The sequence below is a fragment of the Pteropus vampyrus genome, unplaced genomic scaffold, assembly GCF_000151845.1.
Source record: "Pteropus vampyrus isolate Shadow unplaced genomic scaffold, Pvam_2.0 Scaffold50, whole genome shotgun sequence".
Lineage (NCBI taxonomy): Eukaryota > Metazoa > Chordata > Mammalia > Chiroptera > Pteropodidae > Pteropus > Pteropus vampyrus.
In genome coordinates, this window is record NW_011888831.1 from 4,049,125 (window position 1) to 4,065,897 (window position 16,773).

The following is a 16,773-nucleotide window of genomic DNA, read 5'->3' on the forward strand; positions in this document are numbered from 1 at the left end:
CCTTAGGAGGGAGGCAGAAGTGTCAGAGTCAGAAATAAGAGATGTGATGATAGAACCAGAGGTTACAGAGAGTGCGAGAGAGGGAGAAGGAGAGGGAGAGATTGAGATTGTGATTGATTGATTGATTGGTTGATTTGGGGATAGCTTGTTGCTGGCCTTGAAGATGGTTTTAGGAATTCTGACCTCCAGAACCATAAGATAACAAATGGTATTGTTCTAAGCCGTTAAATTTGTTGTGATTTGTTATAGCAGCAATAGGAAACTAGTACACCCTTCCAAACTGGAGAATTTTGCCAGGCTCTTTATTGTTTACTTCCCTTGCTGCTTTCTTTTTCTCTTTCTTTTTTAACCTTTTTAATTATGAAATATAAATAACAAAGACTCATCATAAAATGAGCAACTGTATAATCAGCAAGCAGGTCAAGAAATAGAATGAGACATGGGTGGTTAATTACCAGTTCCATTCAACTTTTGTCGGAGGTCCTAGCCAGTACAGTAAGACAAGAAAAAGAAATAAGGTTTTAAAAAGATGATTGGAAAGGAAAAAATAAAGCTGTCTTTTTGCAAATAATGTTATACATGTTCATAAATCCAAAAGAAAATAAGGATAAATTATTAGAATTAATAAGTGAATTTAATAAAGTTGATGGATATAAAAGTCAGTATACAAAAATCAATTCCATGTTTACAAACTGACATCAAACAAAATGAAACTTCTTAAAAAGTTGCTTTCTTAAGAAGGGAAGCTATGAATTGGCTCTTAATGGCCTGCTTCTAGCTGTCCTCTATCCATCTGGCAGTAATTCTTTATGGTTGCTGACAGGTGGAGGGCATTTTCCCATTTAGCAGCTATTGACTCTACTGTGCATCAGGCACTGTTCTGGATAACACAGCCATAGCAGTGAGTACAGTAGACCAAGAAGGGATCATGGGGCATGGGGGATATACTCTCTCTATACTGTTTGGTCAGTTCAGTTGGGATGTTGGAAGTAGAGTTATTTAATTCAGAAATCTATGCTTTTTTACATTTTTTTATTATAAAAATTTTTTTTGTATTATAAAATAGTGTTCATTTTAGAAATACCAGAGAAATTAAGGTTAGCAATAAGGAAAATAAAGATTCCTTTATCCTAAACTGATTGGATAGATGGATGGACAGATGGACAAATGTGAAATTTTTTGCTTTTTAACAGAAATAGAATCAAACTGTATATACTGTTTTATAATTTACTTTGTTCACTTAGCAATAAATATACCCTAAATAGAGTTCATGTTCACTTATAACATGGTTCAATGGCTGCATTATATCAACTTATATGGGCACACCATAATATTTGTTTAGTCCTCAGTCATTAGACATTTTAGGAGGTTGCTGATTTTTCAGTTTTATAAATGATGCCATCTAGGGGACCTTATATAGAAATATTTATGTAAATCTTTTATTAAGTCATAGGTAAATTTTCAAAGTGGAATTACTAGGTCAAAGAGGATATGTACATTTTTACAACTTTTACAACTTTTGATAGATAATGCCAAATAGCCCTCCAAAAAAGGGTATAGCCATTTAAACCGTAGAATGTGAGAGTGTTTTCTAGCATCCTCATCAATCCTGAATGATTTAATTTTTTGTAACTTTGCCAGAGATGGACAAAAGTGGCATCTCATTGTTTTGATTTTCATTCTTTGATCACCTTTTTACTAATTGTTTATAAATTTACAAAATTACTAATTACTACTTCCACTTACTCCAATCTCTGATTGTATCAGTTACTGCCTAATTTCTAATAGGGTTGTTTTTTTAAAAAAAGTACTGTGTTTATTGGTTATGAGTGTGTGTGCATGTGTGTGTGTGTGTGTGTGTGTATGTGTGTATACGTAAATTATATTTTTTATACATTGTCTTATGTTCTTTGCCCATTTTACCATTGGAATGCTCTTCTGTTTTTTTCTTAATGATTTGTGAAAGCTATTTGTGAATAACGTTTGACTTTTATTTGGTTACTTTTGTACAAGAGGTGTTTTATTTTTATACCGAACTAGATGAGAGTTTTTGGAAACTTGGAAGGGGTTGTGTAGCACTCTACTTTTAGGCAATAAAAATATGTATGTTCCTTTGTCACACTGTGCTAGATAAGATCTTTGGTTTGTTTTCACCCTTTCATGTAGTTTCTCCTTCTTATACCTCCCTATCAGTCTATAGAGATCTAAGGAAAAATCATTGCCATCCAGATATTTAGAAATGAACTATGAACTGTATCTACTTCTTTTCTCTTTTGCTTGTTTATTCAAAAGAGCCCTTAACGTGGGTATAAACTTAGTAAATATTATAACAGCGTTATGAAAAGGCCTCTAGTTTAAAAAATAGTATAAATACAGACTTTTTTTTTCCCTCTTCTCTCTTTAGGTGCAATAAATACCTTGATAGGCCACTTCGATGATTCTTTTCACCAATGGCCTTTGACACTGACCATTTGTATTGTATATTTCTCTGTGCCTACTTCATTGTTGCCCTCTCTCCCCTTTTTTGTGCTCTCTCTCACCTCTTTACTAATTATTTATAAATTTACAAAATTACTAATTACCACTTACGTTTGCTCCAATCCCTGGTTACTCCTAATTTTTAAATCTAATTCCTCAAATGGGCCCTGTTGAACTCACTTATCTTTATGCCCACGCTATAGATAGATCAATGACTAGGTGTTCTTTTTGTTCTAGGATAGTAATTTTCACACTTTAGCATTCACCAAAATCACCTGGAGGGCTTGTTAAACAACCAATTGCTGGGTCTCACCCCAAGAGTTTCTGATTAGTCGGAAGGAAGAGATACTAAAAAATTGAATTTCTAATAACTTTCCAGGTGATGCCAATGGTCTGGGTTCCACACTTTGAAAGCCACTGTTTTTAGGAATTTGGTGGCTACCAGGGTTACAGCCATTAGGTAGAGATTTTGGCCCAAGTCAAAGTAATAAAGATTTCTGGTATAAGCCGTCCTAATTCTATCTTTAATTTTGGAATGTAGAGCATATTACCTGAGAGTTCATATACTTTCCCTCCATGTTGCCAAACAGCTTTCTGAGCTTTCAGAATGCTATAAATACATTTTTCCTAAATATGTATGAAAAGTTACATGTCTGGATCTCCTTTCCTGAGAGGATCCTGAGTGAAACACCTGATTTCAGTGAGTGCTTATCATCTGGTAGGCACTGTTTTAATGCTTTACAGTATCTCATTATATATTACAAAAGCCCTATGGGAATTTGAACTATAGGGAACAAATTGCCTAGGATGACACAGCTAAGAATGAAGAAATCAAATCTGAGCAGTCCATATCTAGAGCACACACTCTTAGTTGAATATAAATATAGTAGTAGAGTGGTTGAACAAATATATTGCTTAGTGCTTCCAGTTCTCTCTCAGCTTTGACAATTATTTTCACTGGAAGGTTGATTTCTCACCAGGAGCTTGGGAGCTATTGACCTGGTTTAGGGAGATCATCTGATCTTCCATAATAGTTCCTGAGGGTGAACATAGAAGTAAAAGTTCATATGAGGTGAATAAATGCTCAGACTGAATTTACCTGCTTCTTTCTCTGGGTTGGATGTTCTTCAAATCTTGGAATATCCTGGGTCTAGATACCTGAGTTTCTAGAATATGAGTCTTTGGAGAGAGAACTTGATTTATTTTTAGCAAACCCATGAGAGTGCTCTAAGAGGGCCTGAATATATGCACATTATTTTGGAAGTTTGTCTAAAAGCACAGTAGTGGTAGTCCAACTTCTAAGGACCAGAAGATCAGAATAATGCTCTGTACTCCAAGCTTTACAGGCAGGATTTCTTATGGATGAACAGTGACTCTTAGAGTTGGCTAATGGGGATAACTGATGCATAAAAACTGGAAAGTCAGCACTGTAAATGTGCCTACCTATCTACATGCATACAGTCTTTGGCTCAAGACTTAATAAATATGGGCCGTAATGAAAAATAAAATTGAAATTGGTAAGAAGAAGAGGTACAGTTTTTAGAGAAAAGACTTAACTATTGATATAAAAACTTCTGCCTCAGTACTTCCTGTCCCACCTTTTAAAATTTTCTTTACTAATATAATCCCTCATATGTGTAAAAGAATATATATTTTTACTTTATAACTTTATACATCTGAAAGATTAATCTTTGTTTATAGTTTATATCTATTAATCAACTCATTAATATATAGTGTACATACAATGAAATCATACATTTGAATGTATCGATTTATGTATATACCTATGTAAAGACCACTCCAGTCAAGATATAGAAAACTTCCATCTCCCCAAAATGTTCCTGAGTACCCCTTTGCAGTTAATCTCTCCAGTCCCATCTCCGTCCCAGGAAACCACTGATCTAATTGATTTCATTATAGATTAGTTTTTCCTGTCCTAGAATTTCATATAAATGGAATCATACAGTGTGTACATTTATGTCTTTGTTCTCTCCCTCAGCATAATGTCTATGAGATTCATCCATGTTGTGTCTTTCCAGTAGTTCATTCCCTTTTATTGTTGAGTAGTAGTCCTCATCTTTATGCATGAATATATATCAGTCTATTTATCTATTCACTTAATGATGGATGGGTATTTGGTTGTTTTTATTTTTTGGCTATTATGAATAAGGATGCTGTGTATATTAATGTACAAATCTTTTTGTGGATATATGTTTTCATTTCTGTGGGGTCAATGGAATTGCTCAGTCATATGATGAATATATATCTAACTATAAAGAAACTACCAAACTATTTTCCAAAGTGATTGCACCATATTATACTTTCACTAGCAAAGTATGAGAGTTCCAGTTATTTCATGTCCTTACCAACAGTTAGTATTTCTAGTCTTTCTAATTTTAGCCATTCTAGTAAGCGTGAAATGGTATCTCAGTTTTGATTTGTATTTCCCTAATTAATGTTGAGCATCCTTTCATGTGTTTATTAGCAATTCATATATCATTTCATGTGTCACATTTGGGAAGTGTCCAGATCTGTTGCCTATTTTTTAAAAATTTGGATATTGGTGTTTTCTTACTAAGTTTTAAAAGTTCTTTATATATTCTGGACACAAATCCTTGTCAAGTATATGTCCTGTGAATATTTTCTCTCACAGTATATGAAGAAATCCAGTTTTTCAAAATTTTCCTTTATGATTAGTTCCTTTTCTATCTTTTTTTTTTTTAATTAATTTTTATTATGGTGACATTGGTTAACAAAATCCAGTAAGTTTCAGGTATAACCTTTTCTATCTTAAGAAATCTTTGTTTTTGTCTTCTTAACTGTACTCTTACAATTTTTTTTCTAGTGGTTTTTCTAGGGCTGACAATTTACGTACTTAACTTTTCAGAATTTATTTATTTCAGTATTTATTTCAGTATTGTATCTTATGCTTCCTATTTCCTTTTTCACACTTTACAAATGTAATAACCTTCAAACATAATTCCATTTACCTATTCCCGCTTGTATTGTGCAGTTGTCTTACCTTTTACTTCTTATGTGTTATAAACCCTACTATGCCATATTATTGTCTCTACTCAAACAGTTTAAATTACAAACAAAAGAAAACACATACTTTTATATTTGTTTATTTACCGGTGCTCTTCATTCTTTTCAGTAGGTCCAAGTTTCCATCTGGTATCATTTCTTTTAAACCTATAGGACATAATAAGCAAATTGGCTGGTGACAAATTTCCATAGCCTTCGTTTATCTAAAAATGTCTGTATTTCTTTTTCTCTTTGATTTTAAAGGATTTTTTCTTTACTAGATACAGAATTCTGGATTGAAGTTTTTTTCCTTCAGCATCTTCAAGAGGTGGTTCTAATATTATCTGGGACCCACTGTTTTCTCATGAGAAATCATTCTTATGTATCTCTAGATAATGTGTCATTTCGTTGGGCCTGCTCCGAATATCTTCTTTATCTTTGGTTTTTCAAAAGTTTGATTGGAATATTCATAGATGTAGTTCCTTTTACATTTATTTATCCTGCTTGTTGTTCACTGATTCTCTTGGATCTGTAAGTTGGTGTTTTTCATTAAATTTGGGGTATCTTTCAGACTTTATTTTTTTTCTGCCCCAGTTACCTTCTCTTCTTCTGGAATTTCAATTATGTGTATGTTAGATATTTTGATGTAGTCCCATAGATTTCTGAGGCTCCATTTATCATGTGTTTTTTCTCTCTAGTCTTCAAATTACTTAGTTTCTGTTGATCTTTCTTCAAATTCACTGGCTCTTCTGCCATTTCCAATATACTTTTAAACTTTTTTTTTCTTTTGCCTTTCAGTTTGAGGATTTCTTCTTAGTTCTTTTTTACAATTTTCTTTTCTCTGTTGACATTTCCTGTTTGTTTGCTCATTCAGATCATATTTTCCTTTACTTCTTCCAACATCTTTCCCATTAATATTTTGGACATATTTATAATAGTTGCTTTAAAGTCTCTGCCTGCCAGTTCCAATATCTGGGCCATCTCACATTTGATTTCTACTAATATGGATTACATTTTCTTGTTTCTTTGTGACTACTGATTTTCATTTAAAATCACTGTACATTGTGGATAATTTGTTACAGAGATTATAGAGCTTTTTACCTTCCTTTAGAGAGTATTTTTTATTTTAACAGGCAGTTAAATTACTGCTTGATCATCTTGAACTTATGTAGGCTTGGTTTTTACACACTATTAGTGTAGCTGTGTAGAATGCTTCCCAAGCCCCAGTAACTTGGTGATAGTTAACCTTCAAGCCCTGTCTCCCCTATAGATTTTGGTTTAGGCTAGGTTTTAGGGTCTATTAGATCTATTTAGATTAGGTCTTACTCTAAGGTGGGGCCTCTCTGAAATCTCAGATTTTTACTCAGAGGTGTTAAAATCTCTTCATTGGCAGTGTTGGAACTCCACTGCCCCGAATCCTTAGGCATCATTCTTCGCCCAGCACTGCTGGACCTCTGATGTCTCTGTGTTCCACTCTCAACCCTATAGCCAGTACTGTCTGGTAAGCCTGTGGTGGTCTTCACCCTCTTATTCACTGAGGATTCTCACATGTATTCATGCCTTTTCTTTGTACAACTTCTTCTGTCTGTTTCCTTACTGGCAGATTTCAGCCCTTTCAGCTGCCTCACATTCTGTTCTCTGCATCCTTAGCTCAGCAGGACCACCATAATTTTCTTGAGATTCATCTTTTTATGTCATGGTTGGAAATTTATTCCCAAGCAGAGGACTGCATGATCACAGGCTTATTTCATGAGTTTCTGGTCTGTCAGGGATCACAGTTCTTGCACTACTTATTGTCCACTGCTTAAAAATAGTCGCCTCATCTATTTTGTAGCTGTTTATTGTGGGAGGATTAGTCTAGTACCAGTTACTCCATAGTGGTCAGAAACAGAAGGTGGACTTTTTCATTACAAAAGTAATTCATGCTCTCTGCAATAATATTAAAATAATACAGAACTGTAGAAAATAAGAATATAAGTCCCTCCCTTCTAAAGATGATTGCTGTTAACAGTTTGGTAACCTTCTTGCAGACATACATACACAGAGTATTAATTTTTCTAATAAAATACGTGCTGTATATACATTACTTTTTTTGTTTGGTATACCTTAGAACTGTTTCTAAATCATTACATATAAATCTACGCCATTCTTTTTTTCAAGTTACATCATATTCCATTATGTAGATATAATTTATTCAACTGTCTTTTAGGTGATGTTTAGTTATGTCCAATTTTTGTTATGACAGTCCTGAAATGAATTTCTTTGTTCCTACAAGTACTTAAACAGTAAGAAAACTTACTGTTTCTGTAAAATAGATGTCTGCAAGTGGAATTGCTTTGTCACGAGATACATGTTTACTATTTTGACAGATCGTTCCAAATTGCCCTCCAATGATCATACCATTTTATATTCTCATTAACAGTATATGAGTGTCTTGTTCTTTATCTCTTATCAGTACTGTATATTATTATCAATATTTTCAATTTATGCTAATTTTCTGAGTTAAAAAATATCTCATTTTTGCAATTTTTTAACTAGTAAAGTAAAGGATCTTTCTGTATATTGTCTGTTTATATTACTTCCTCTCTGACTTGCATATTTATTGCCTTGCTCAGTTTGTTTGTTTGTTTGTTTGTTTGTTTTTTAAGGCGAGGCAACCCTTGGTTTACCTCACAGATTGCAAGGACCTTGTCAGCTTACAATCCCTTATTTTTTATTTTTTACGCCCACAGCACCTGTTCTTTCTAGGTGGTCTCCCATCCAAGTACTAACCAGGCCCGACCCTGCTTAGCTTCCGAGATCAGACGGGATCGGGCTTGTTAAGGGTGGCATGGCTGTAGGTTGGCCTTGCCCATTTTTATAGTTATTTATTTTTATTGTTAACATGAGCATTCTTTATACACTGTAGAGATATTTTAAATGTTGCAAATATTTTCTCCTGGTTTGTAGCTTGTTTTATAATCTTGTTTATATTTCTTACAGTGTACAATTTAAAATTTTTGTAGACTCAAATCTGTCTTTTCCTATAGGACCTCTGGGTTTTCTTGTCATGCTTTCCTCATCTTTGTACACACCTTCTTGCTGATTGTTTAACTTGATTTCTCTAAAAAGAAAGGTTTATGATTAACAAGATACACTGTGATTTACCCAGGCTCCCATCAGAATTTTGGTTGTAAAGTAGAGACTGCCACTTTTAAGTGCTCCAAATATTCCAAAATTGCAGTCCTTTGGAACAAAGCTTTTTGAAGGTTTGATATTTTTGTGGACAAGTTTTTGTGATATCATTATTGTCAGTAACAGGAAAAAGCTAATCTTTAGCTGCCTAAGAGTAAATCCAAATGTTGCTTAACTACTAGTAAACTCTGAAATAACCACATGAAATAATGGAAAACCTCATTTGTAGTGAATGCTTATCTAGCAATAGGGGTTTTTTTTCCTCATGCACACAGCCCCCTCTAAAGTGAAGAAGAGAAAAATGAGAAACTGTTCTTAATTCTAGAGTGCAGTGGAAAACATGGTTTGCATATGTGCAGCAAAAAGCTTTGGAAGGTTGGAATTGCACAATGAGTGTAGGTTGAGCAATTGCTTAACAAGGCATACACATTGGGGGGTGTCCTTTGCTCTTGTGCAATTAGGGAACTCCAGAGCTGCCTGGATAGGGGATTTCCTTTTATTTCTTACATGCCATTTTAGAAATTCACTTTTTCTCTTCTTTTCAGTATTCATTCTTTATTATTTTATTTTTTTCATTATTCCCTGGAATTCTTATTCATGGTTTCCTTTTTTTTTTTTAAGGGAAGAGATTAATTAGCTAGACAGCCACATGTCCCCACCTCTGTGACTGTGATTAGAAATGAACCTGGGCCAGGTTCTACAGATGGTAGGAGGATGGTTGCTGATGGTTTAAGGATTTCCAGTTCAGCTTCTTTTCATAACTGTAATACTCAGCTGGTTCTAAGTGTTTGAAATACGGGTTACTGATCAGCCAGCATTCCCTGATTTCTTAGCACAGTACTAGAATTTTGCAGACTTTGTCATGAGTTTTCTGAGGTTTTTGCCTGTTTTACTTTTAATAGTGACTGACACCTCCTGATGAAGATCAGCTGCTGAGGTAAAGCCAAACTTTAAGCTGAAAGCATAGGAGCAAACCAGTTAGAGGAGAGCTATACAGTCCTTGTTTCTCTCGGCAAAAGGAGAGTCCTTGTTTTCTCCCTTGCCTTTAGCCTGCTCTGTCACACTCATATTAGATGGTACCTAGTAAGCATGCTTCTAATTCTCTTCCCTTTACCTTTGTGCTGGGGTACGGAATCTGTGCACTCTCAACTTTGCTCTGTTCCAGAGGAATAGGAGAGGTAGTTGGGTCAGTGTGCCAAAAAGCAGAAGTTAAGTATGTGGATTTCATAGCCGCCTATATGAGAGTTTGTGGGGCAGGGAACTTCTAATGGAAAACATTTGTGTTGCATCAAAAACAGAGCGAGGCCTGGTTACAGTCTGTCTGCTCTGTCAGTCTGTTCCCTACCAGCACTAGTCATTGTTCTCCTGGGAGTCTCAAGCGTATTGTGGTTTCTTCTGCTGTTGCTATTCCCTAATCTTGCCAGAGTTTTTGTGTCATGGGTGGCCCCATTCGCAGTTTGGAGTGGTGACTAATGGCTTTGAAGGCACTCAAGCTCACATACTGGTTTGGAGACCCTTTCTGGGTGAGCGTTAGTAGAGGGAAGGGTCTCCAGCACAGACAGTAGGAGAAGCATGCTTAGACACATACAGACACTTTTTTAGTCCCTACTTTTACTGCAAGCAAAGCACAAAACAGAAGAATGGAGACCAGGGGCAAAGGCTTGCTGTTTGGGCTTGCCATTTCATTTGTAAATGCTCCTAAGGGATGCACCTGGGTGCCCAGGCTTGTCCCTGACAGGCTGATGTCAATCAGGTTATGTGGCTGGATCCCCTTTGAGAATTGCAGAAGAGAAAGTGCTAATTTCCCTGAGGATAATGTCACTCCAAGATATGAGGGACCTGTAACTTGAGCTATTTCTTTTTTTTCCCCTCCAGACCCTCTGAAATTCACATTTGTTCATCATTTTTTAAAAAAAAAGAACGAAAGAAAGAAAACAATAAAAAAGCAGCAGCTAAAAGTTTTCTGGGTCCCCAAGAAGGCACTTCACCAATGTGGTTTTCACATTTTCAGGTTTTTGGCTGGTGAATAAGATTGAGCAGAAATGCTCCTTCCCCTGATAACAATACATTCAGATGCAGGATCAGGAGCGTGTGGATTAAAACCAGACGGTGGATGATTAATATTTTTGCTTATAGAGGTAGACATGGCAGCTTCCTCCATTTAAATGAAAAAGCCCTTTCTCTGCATTTGTATGTGTGCATATGCTTACATGCTTTTGCTCTTCGAAGGTGGGAGCTGAGTTTCTAGCTTAGTTATAGTTTCCAAGTACCATTTCCTTACTCTCACTTGAAGCACCAAAGAAGTTCTAAAAGTATTAAGCTGTGAAGCAGAAGTATGAAGATAAGCTACTAAAATGAGAGTGGGTAATATATTCTCTTTTTGAAGTTAATTGCTTTCACAGCTCTCCAGGTACTGCTGTAACACACATCTTTATCCACTCAACTTTCTTGCTCTCTCTGGTCCAGTGACCTCATTATAAGAGGTATTACTTTTCTTTCAAAATATTATAACTTTGGAGTGCCCATCCTCGTCATTTCATTATTAGATGATAATATTAAAAGAAACTTTATTATTACAAGAAACTTTATGTTTTTTAACCTCACTCACTGACAATATGACAGAAATTTGATGGAGAATACTTTTAATTAGAGGTCGGCAGGTGTTTATTATTTTTAAAAACATGTTTCTAGATTTATTTTTATTAGGTTCTGTGCACATTAACCTATTCAGGTCAAGAGGACTCCGGTTAGCCTAGGCCTCTGATTTCCCTGTGATTTTTAAACTTGAGTACACTTTGCCCTTTGTAGAAACAGAGACCTCTGCCCAGATGAAACAGGAAATGAAAGGGGAGGAAGAAAACCAGGCTGGGACTTGGTATTTTGTTATCTATGTGAAGAAGGGTATATTTTCTCTTTAATAATGAAAAGTTTGGGAGACAAAAGGTATAACGTTCCTTTTATTCCAGCAGAAATTTGGGTCAGTTTTCATGTTGCTTACAATTTCAGGAAGAAAGTATGCTGTGTCAACCCTGTCACACTCTCGCTGTACACATTCCAGGTGTCCACAGTCACAGAATGGAGTGATGTTCCTCCAGTTCATCCCCTTCCCCAGATACTAAGATTTATTTTTTTGTTTATTTACCTACATTAAAATCTACTCTTTGTTATACAGTTTTGACAAACACTCAAGTCATGTAGCCATCACCACGATTAAGATATAGAGCATTTCTCTCACCCAAAAAAACTCATTCAACCGACCCCTCTTCCCACTCCAGTCCCTGGCAACTTGTGATCTGTTTTCTACCCCTATGACTTAGCCTTTTCCAGGATGTCACATAAATAAAACCACATAGTAATTAGCTTTTTAAGTCTGGCTTCATTCACATAGCATAATACATTCAAGAATCATCCATGTTGTTGCCTGTTATCAGTCATTCATTTTTGTTGCAGAGTAGTATTCCATTGTATGGTTATACTACAATTTGTTTATGCATTCACAAGTTGATGAATATTTGGGTTGTTTGCAGTTTTGGGTGATTTATGGGTAAAACTACTGTAGATATTCCCATATAGGTTTTCATGTGAACTTAAGTTTTCACATCTCTTGTGTAAATACCTAGGAATGAATGTATGGGTCATTTGGTAAGTATATGTTTAACTTTGTTAGAAACTGCCAAACTGTTTTCCAAAGTGGCTGTACCATTTTGTATTCCCAGCAGCAATGTATGAGACTTTCAGTTCTTCCACATCCTTGCCAACATTTGGTAGTGCAGTTTTTTTTTTGGTTTTGTTTTTTGTTTTTTGTTTTTAAGTCATCCTGATAGGTATCTCTCTACAGTTTTAATTTGCATTTCTCTAATAGCTGATAGTATTGGAGCATCTTTTCATGTGTTTATTTGCCATTGTGTATCTTTGGCAAAGTGTCTTCAGATCTTTTGCCTAATTTTAAATTGGATTGTTTTGGTTCCTTACTGAATTTTGAGAGATCTTTATATATTCTAGATGCAAGTGCTTCGTCAGATAAATATGTATTGTAAATATTTTCTCTCTATCTGTGGCGTATCTTTTTACTTCAGAGACTAAGTTTTGACTGATTAAATGCCGAGAACTAGAGATTTCAGGCTCTCTTGGTAGAGGAAAGTAAGGAAAAGGAGACCTTAGTCAGCAGAAAGATGTGAGAACCACCCCTTTTGAAGCTGTTTATTTAAAATAAAAGAGTGGGGAAGGGGTAGGCCAAGATTGAGTTGTGCAGACAGATGTCTGAAGCTTTTTTAAATTTCTCGTTTTCTCCTGTCCCCACCTATGATATGGATTCTGGGCTGTTACCTTCAAGTGGGTTCTTTAGTTTCTGCCATCACTCCAAACTCATTGAGGCCTCTCCAGCACTGCAAACTCTAGTGGAATACCCAAGAGGGCAGTCTAGCTTCTTGCCCCAAGTATATTCCAGACTTAAGTCATTTTGATAAGTAATCATTCCCAAGCCCTAAAGTGGTAGCCCCTTCCCCCACTTGTCACCCACTTCGAAGAGCTTCTTTCATCTCCAGCTGGACTCTTTTCCAAACAAGCATCGGCAAAACCTAGTCAGGGCTCTGCCACAGAGTTCTGCCATGAGAAGCAAATTGGCAGCAACAGGCAGCCCCCTGAGGCAATGGAATTCAATTCTCAGAACATACATTAAACGTGGATATTTATTTATCATGGGACTCTTTCATGTTGCATGGAATTCTTTCCACAGGGCAGCCCACTTAGGTACAGGGGAGAAAATATGTCCTGCCCCATTGGACAAAAGTCAAGAAAAGGTAGTATGTGCTTTCTTGTCACTTTTTAATTGCTAACACTCTTAACGTGTTTTTCTTAAACAGTATTTGCCACTGGCTAGACACTAGCAGAGTTTCTTTTCTTTCAGCACATACCATAGATCACTAACACTGCATGTGATGGTCGGAGGAGGCCTGCTTTAGTCCTAGAGGTCTGTCCATTTCTCCAGGATAATGCACTCTGGTCAAGGCTCTCTGGCTTCTGACCCTAGTAGGAGTGATGTGTACAGAGAAGAATTTCTGACCCTTTACTAATGTCAATTATTTTAATGCCTTTTTGTAAACTGAGCATCTTTTAGGCAAGCTTAAAATTTTTCTCTTTCTGCTCATATAGGTACAAATTTCTCACTATACTGAGGACAAATAAATGCAATTAAAGATAAAAATGTAATGTAAAATAATAGTTCAGGCTTTAAAAACAAAGGGAGGGGTTAAGAACAAGTTCTGCAATAAATCTGCAAGTGTGGAATCTAAGGGAAATGATCCCATCTGGAAAACTCTACCAGTGGTGCCGCGGCTGGTTTGTGGAGCAATGCGGATGGTGGAGTGAAAAAAGACCCTGAAGTCTTGAAAGATGACAGGCTCCTTAATTGATGTCCATTTCAGCTGGTGCTGTGCCAGCTTATGTTGGCCCCAGTCCAGCGTTCCTGTAATTTGGGAGCCAGGTGTGAAGCATTTTTGTTCCATCTTGTTCCCCAGCATCTACAGAAGCCTCACGCATCTCACTTGAGGCAGCAACACTGTAGGAAACAGATGTGCAGGTAAAGGTGGAAGGAAGTGTCACAGCTGGGTTATGGATATTTAAAAAAAAAAAAATCCTCCTCCACACTCAAGTTAGATCTGGGCTTAAGAGTTGAGGGAAAGATTATTTCACAGCCTCGGTATAAGATGTGATTACCAGGTACTCTAATTACTCTGATACTCATCTGTGATTTTTTAAAATATGTCTTATAACTTTAGAGTTACACTTCATATAGGCAGAGCTCTATAGTGATTTGCCTTCTAACTCTGGGAACAGCAAGTACAGCATAAAGAACATCTCAGGATGGCCATCAGAGTTAGGTTTGATCACTTCCATAGCATCTAAGAATCAAGAAAACAAAACCTTATGAGTAATTAGCTACCTCTGAGTAGGTGGGGACATAACTGTGTTTGTTCTTTGAGGGATCCTGATGAATACAGAAGAAGGATACTAACATCATATGTCCAGTGCATTGATATTAGGCCCTTGATGCTCAAGAGTGTGGATGTAGTTGGCCCAAGAAGACATTCTTCCCAGAATCCAACTTGTATTCTTTCTAGCCCTCAGGCTAAACTGAACACTAAAGAACAGGCAGTTCTACCTTTCAGGATTACAAAACATGAGCAGAATCCTCCCTGTGGGAACATTAAAGTCCTGTGGACATAGAACTTAAATGTTGGAATTGGTCCTTTTCCACTGGCTTACATTTTGATATAAGGCAAGTTTTAGCCTTCTAGAACTAAGAGTCAACTCTTTTTCCTGAAGGGCCCAACCCGTAAGCAGACAACTGAAGGAGTGCTTTGTTGTTCCTTACTTTAACTCAGAATCTCACACAGACAGAGATGAGGATAATTTTTGGCCTTGAGAATCAGACCATGAAGTCAAGGAATAACTTATAGGTTGCTTTTTGCTCCAAAAGTGCCAGGGTCACAGTGCAGCCATTGGTTCACTGATAGTATGTTTTGGTTTTTGGAATTTTTTTTTATTATTAGTTTCAAGTATACAGTACATTTATATAGTTTGTGAAACAATTCTCCTGATTACTCTATCTTCCCTCTGGCTCTACACATAGTCCTTACATTACTGCTGACCACATTCCCTATCCCTGATTCACTGATATTTTTAATCTGTTCTTCCTTATGTTATCAATACAAGAAGCTGGAAAAGGCCTATACCAGACATTTCAAGAGGATTTCAAGAGGATGAAGAAGGGTGGTTTTCCTCTCTTTAAAACAGTTTCATTCTATATTTTAAATTTGCAATTATTAAAGTACATATAAATATAAATTTTATAATTTTTAAGTGTACAGTTTTGTGGCATTAAATATATTCACATTGTTTTGAAATCACCACTACCATTCATGTACAGTACTTTTTCATCTGTTCCAACTGAAACTCTGTACCCATAAAACACTAACTTCCTATTTCCTCCCTTTCCCACAGCCTCTGGCAACCACCATTTTCTTTTCTGTCTCTGAATTTGACTACTCTATAAACCTCATATAAGTGGAATCATGCAATATTTGTCTTGTTGTGACTGCCTTATTTTACTTACCATAACATTTTTTTAATTAAGTTTATTGGGATAACATTGGTTAATACAACTATATAATTTTATAATTTTATTCTGTCCCACTGGTCCATGTGTCTGTTTTGCTGCCATTTTGACTACTGTCGCTTTGTAGTATAATTTGAAGTAAGGCAGCGTGATGCCTCCAGCCTCATTCTTTTTTCTCAGGACGGCTTAGGCAATTCGGGGTCTTTTGTGCTTCCATACAAATCTGATGACATTTTTGTCCTATTTCTTTAAAAAATGCTGATGAAATTTTGATGGGGATTGCATTAAATCTGTATAATGCCTTAGGTAATATGGTCATTTTAACTATGTTGATTCTTCCAATCCAAGAACACAGAATATCTTTCCATTTCTTTGTATCTTCTTAGATTTCTTTTAATAGGGTCTTATAGTTTTCATTATATAGGTCCTTCACATTTCATTAAATTTATTTCTAGGTATTTTATTATTTTTGTTGCAATTGCAAAAGGAATTATTTTTTCCACTTCTTTTTCTGACACTTCATTATTAGAGTATAGGAAAGCTATGGATTTTTGAACGTTGATTTTGTATCCAGAGACTTTACTGTATTTGCTTATTGTTTTGAGTACTATTCTTGTGGAGTCTTTAGGGTTTTCTATATAGAGTATCATGACATCCGCAAATAGTGACAATTTGACTTCTTTGTTTCCTATTTGGATGCCTTTTATATTTTTCTCTTGTCTGATTGCACTCGCTGAGACTTCCAAAGTTATATTGAATAACAGTGGCGATAGTGGACAGCCTTGCCTTGTTCTTCCTGATCTTAGAGGGAAGGTTTTTAGTTTTTCACCATTAAGTACAATGTTGACTGAGGGTTTGTCATAGATGGCCTTTATTATGTTAAGGTACTTTCCTTCTATACTGATTTTGTTAAGTGTTTTGATTATAAATGGATGCTGTATCTTGTCGAAGGCTTTTTCTGCATCTATTGATATGATCAT

General features: G+C 35.9%; 1 protein-coding gene and 1 pseudogene across 5 annotated transcripts in view; one reads left to right on the forward strand and one right to left on the reverse strand.

Moving 5' to 3' along the window:
* SMG6 (SMG6, nonsense mediated mRNA decay factor) overlaps positions 1 to 16,773 on the forward strand; it is a 191,827-nt gene that overhangs the window by 106,513 nt on the left and 68,541 nt on the right. The gene's annotated exons all lie outside the window — the stretch shown is intronic.
* Positions 8,226 to 8,344, reverse strand: LOC111739534 (annotated as a pseudogene).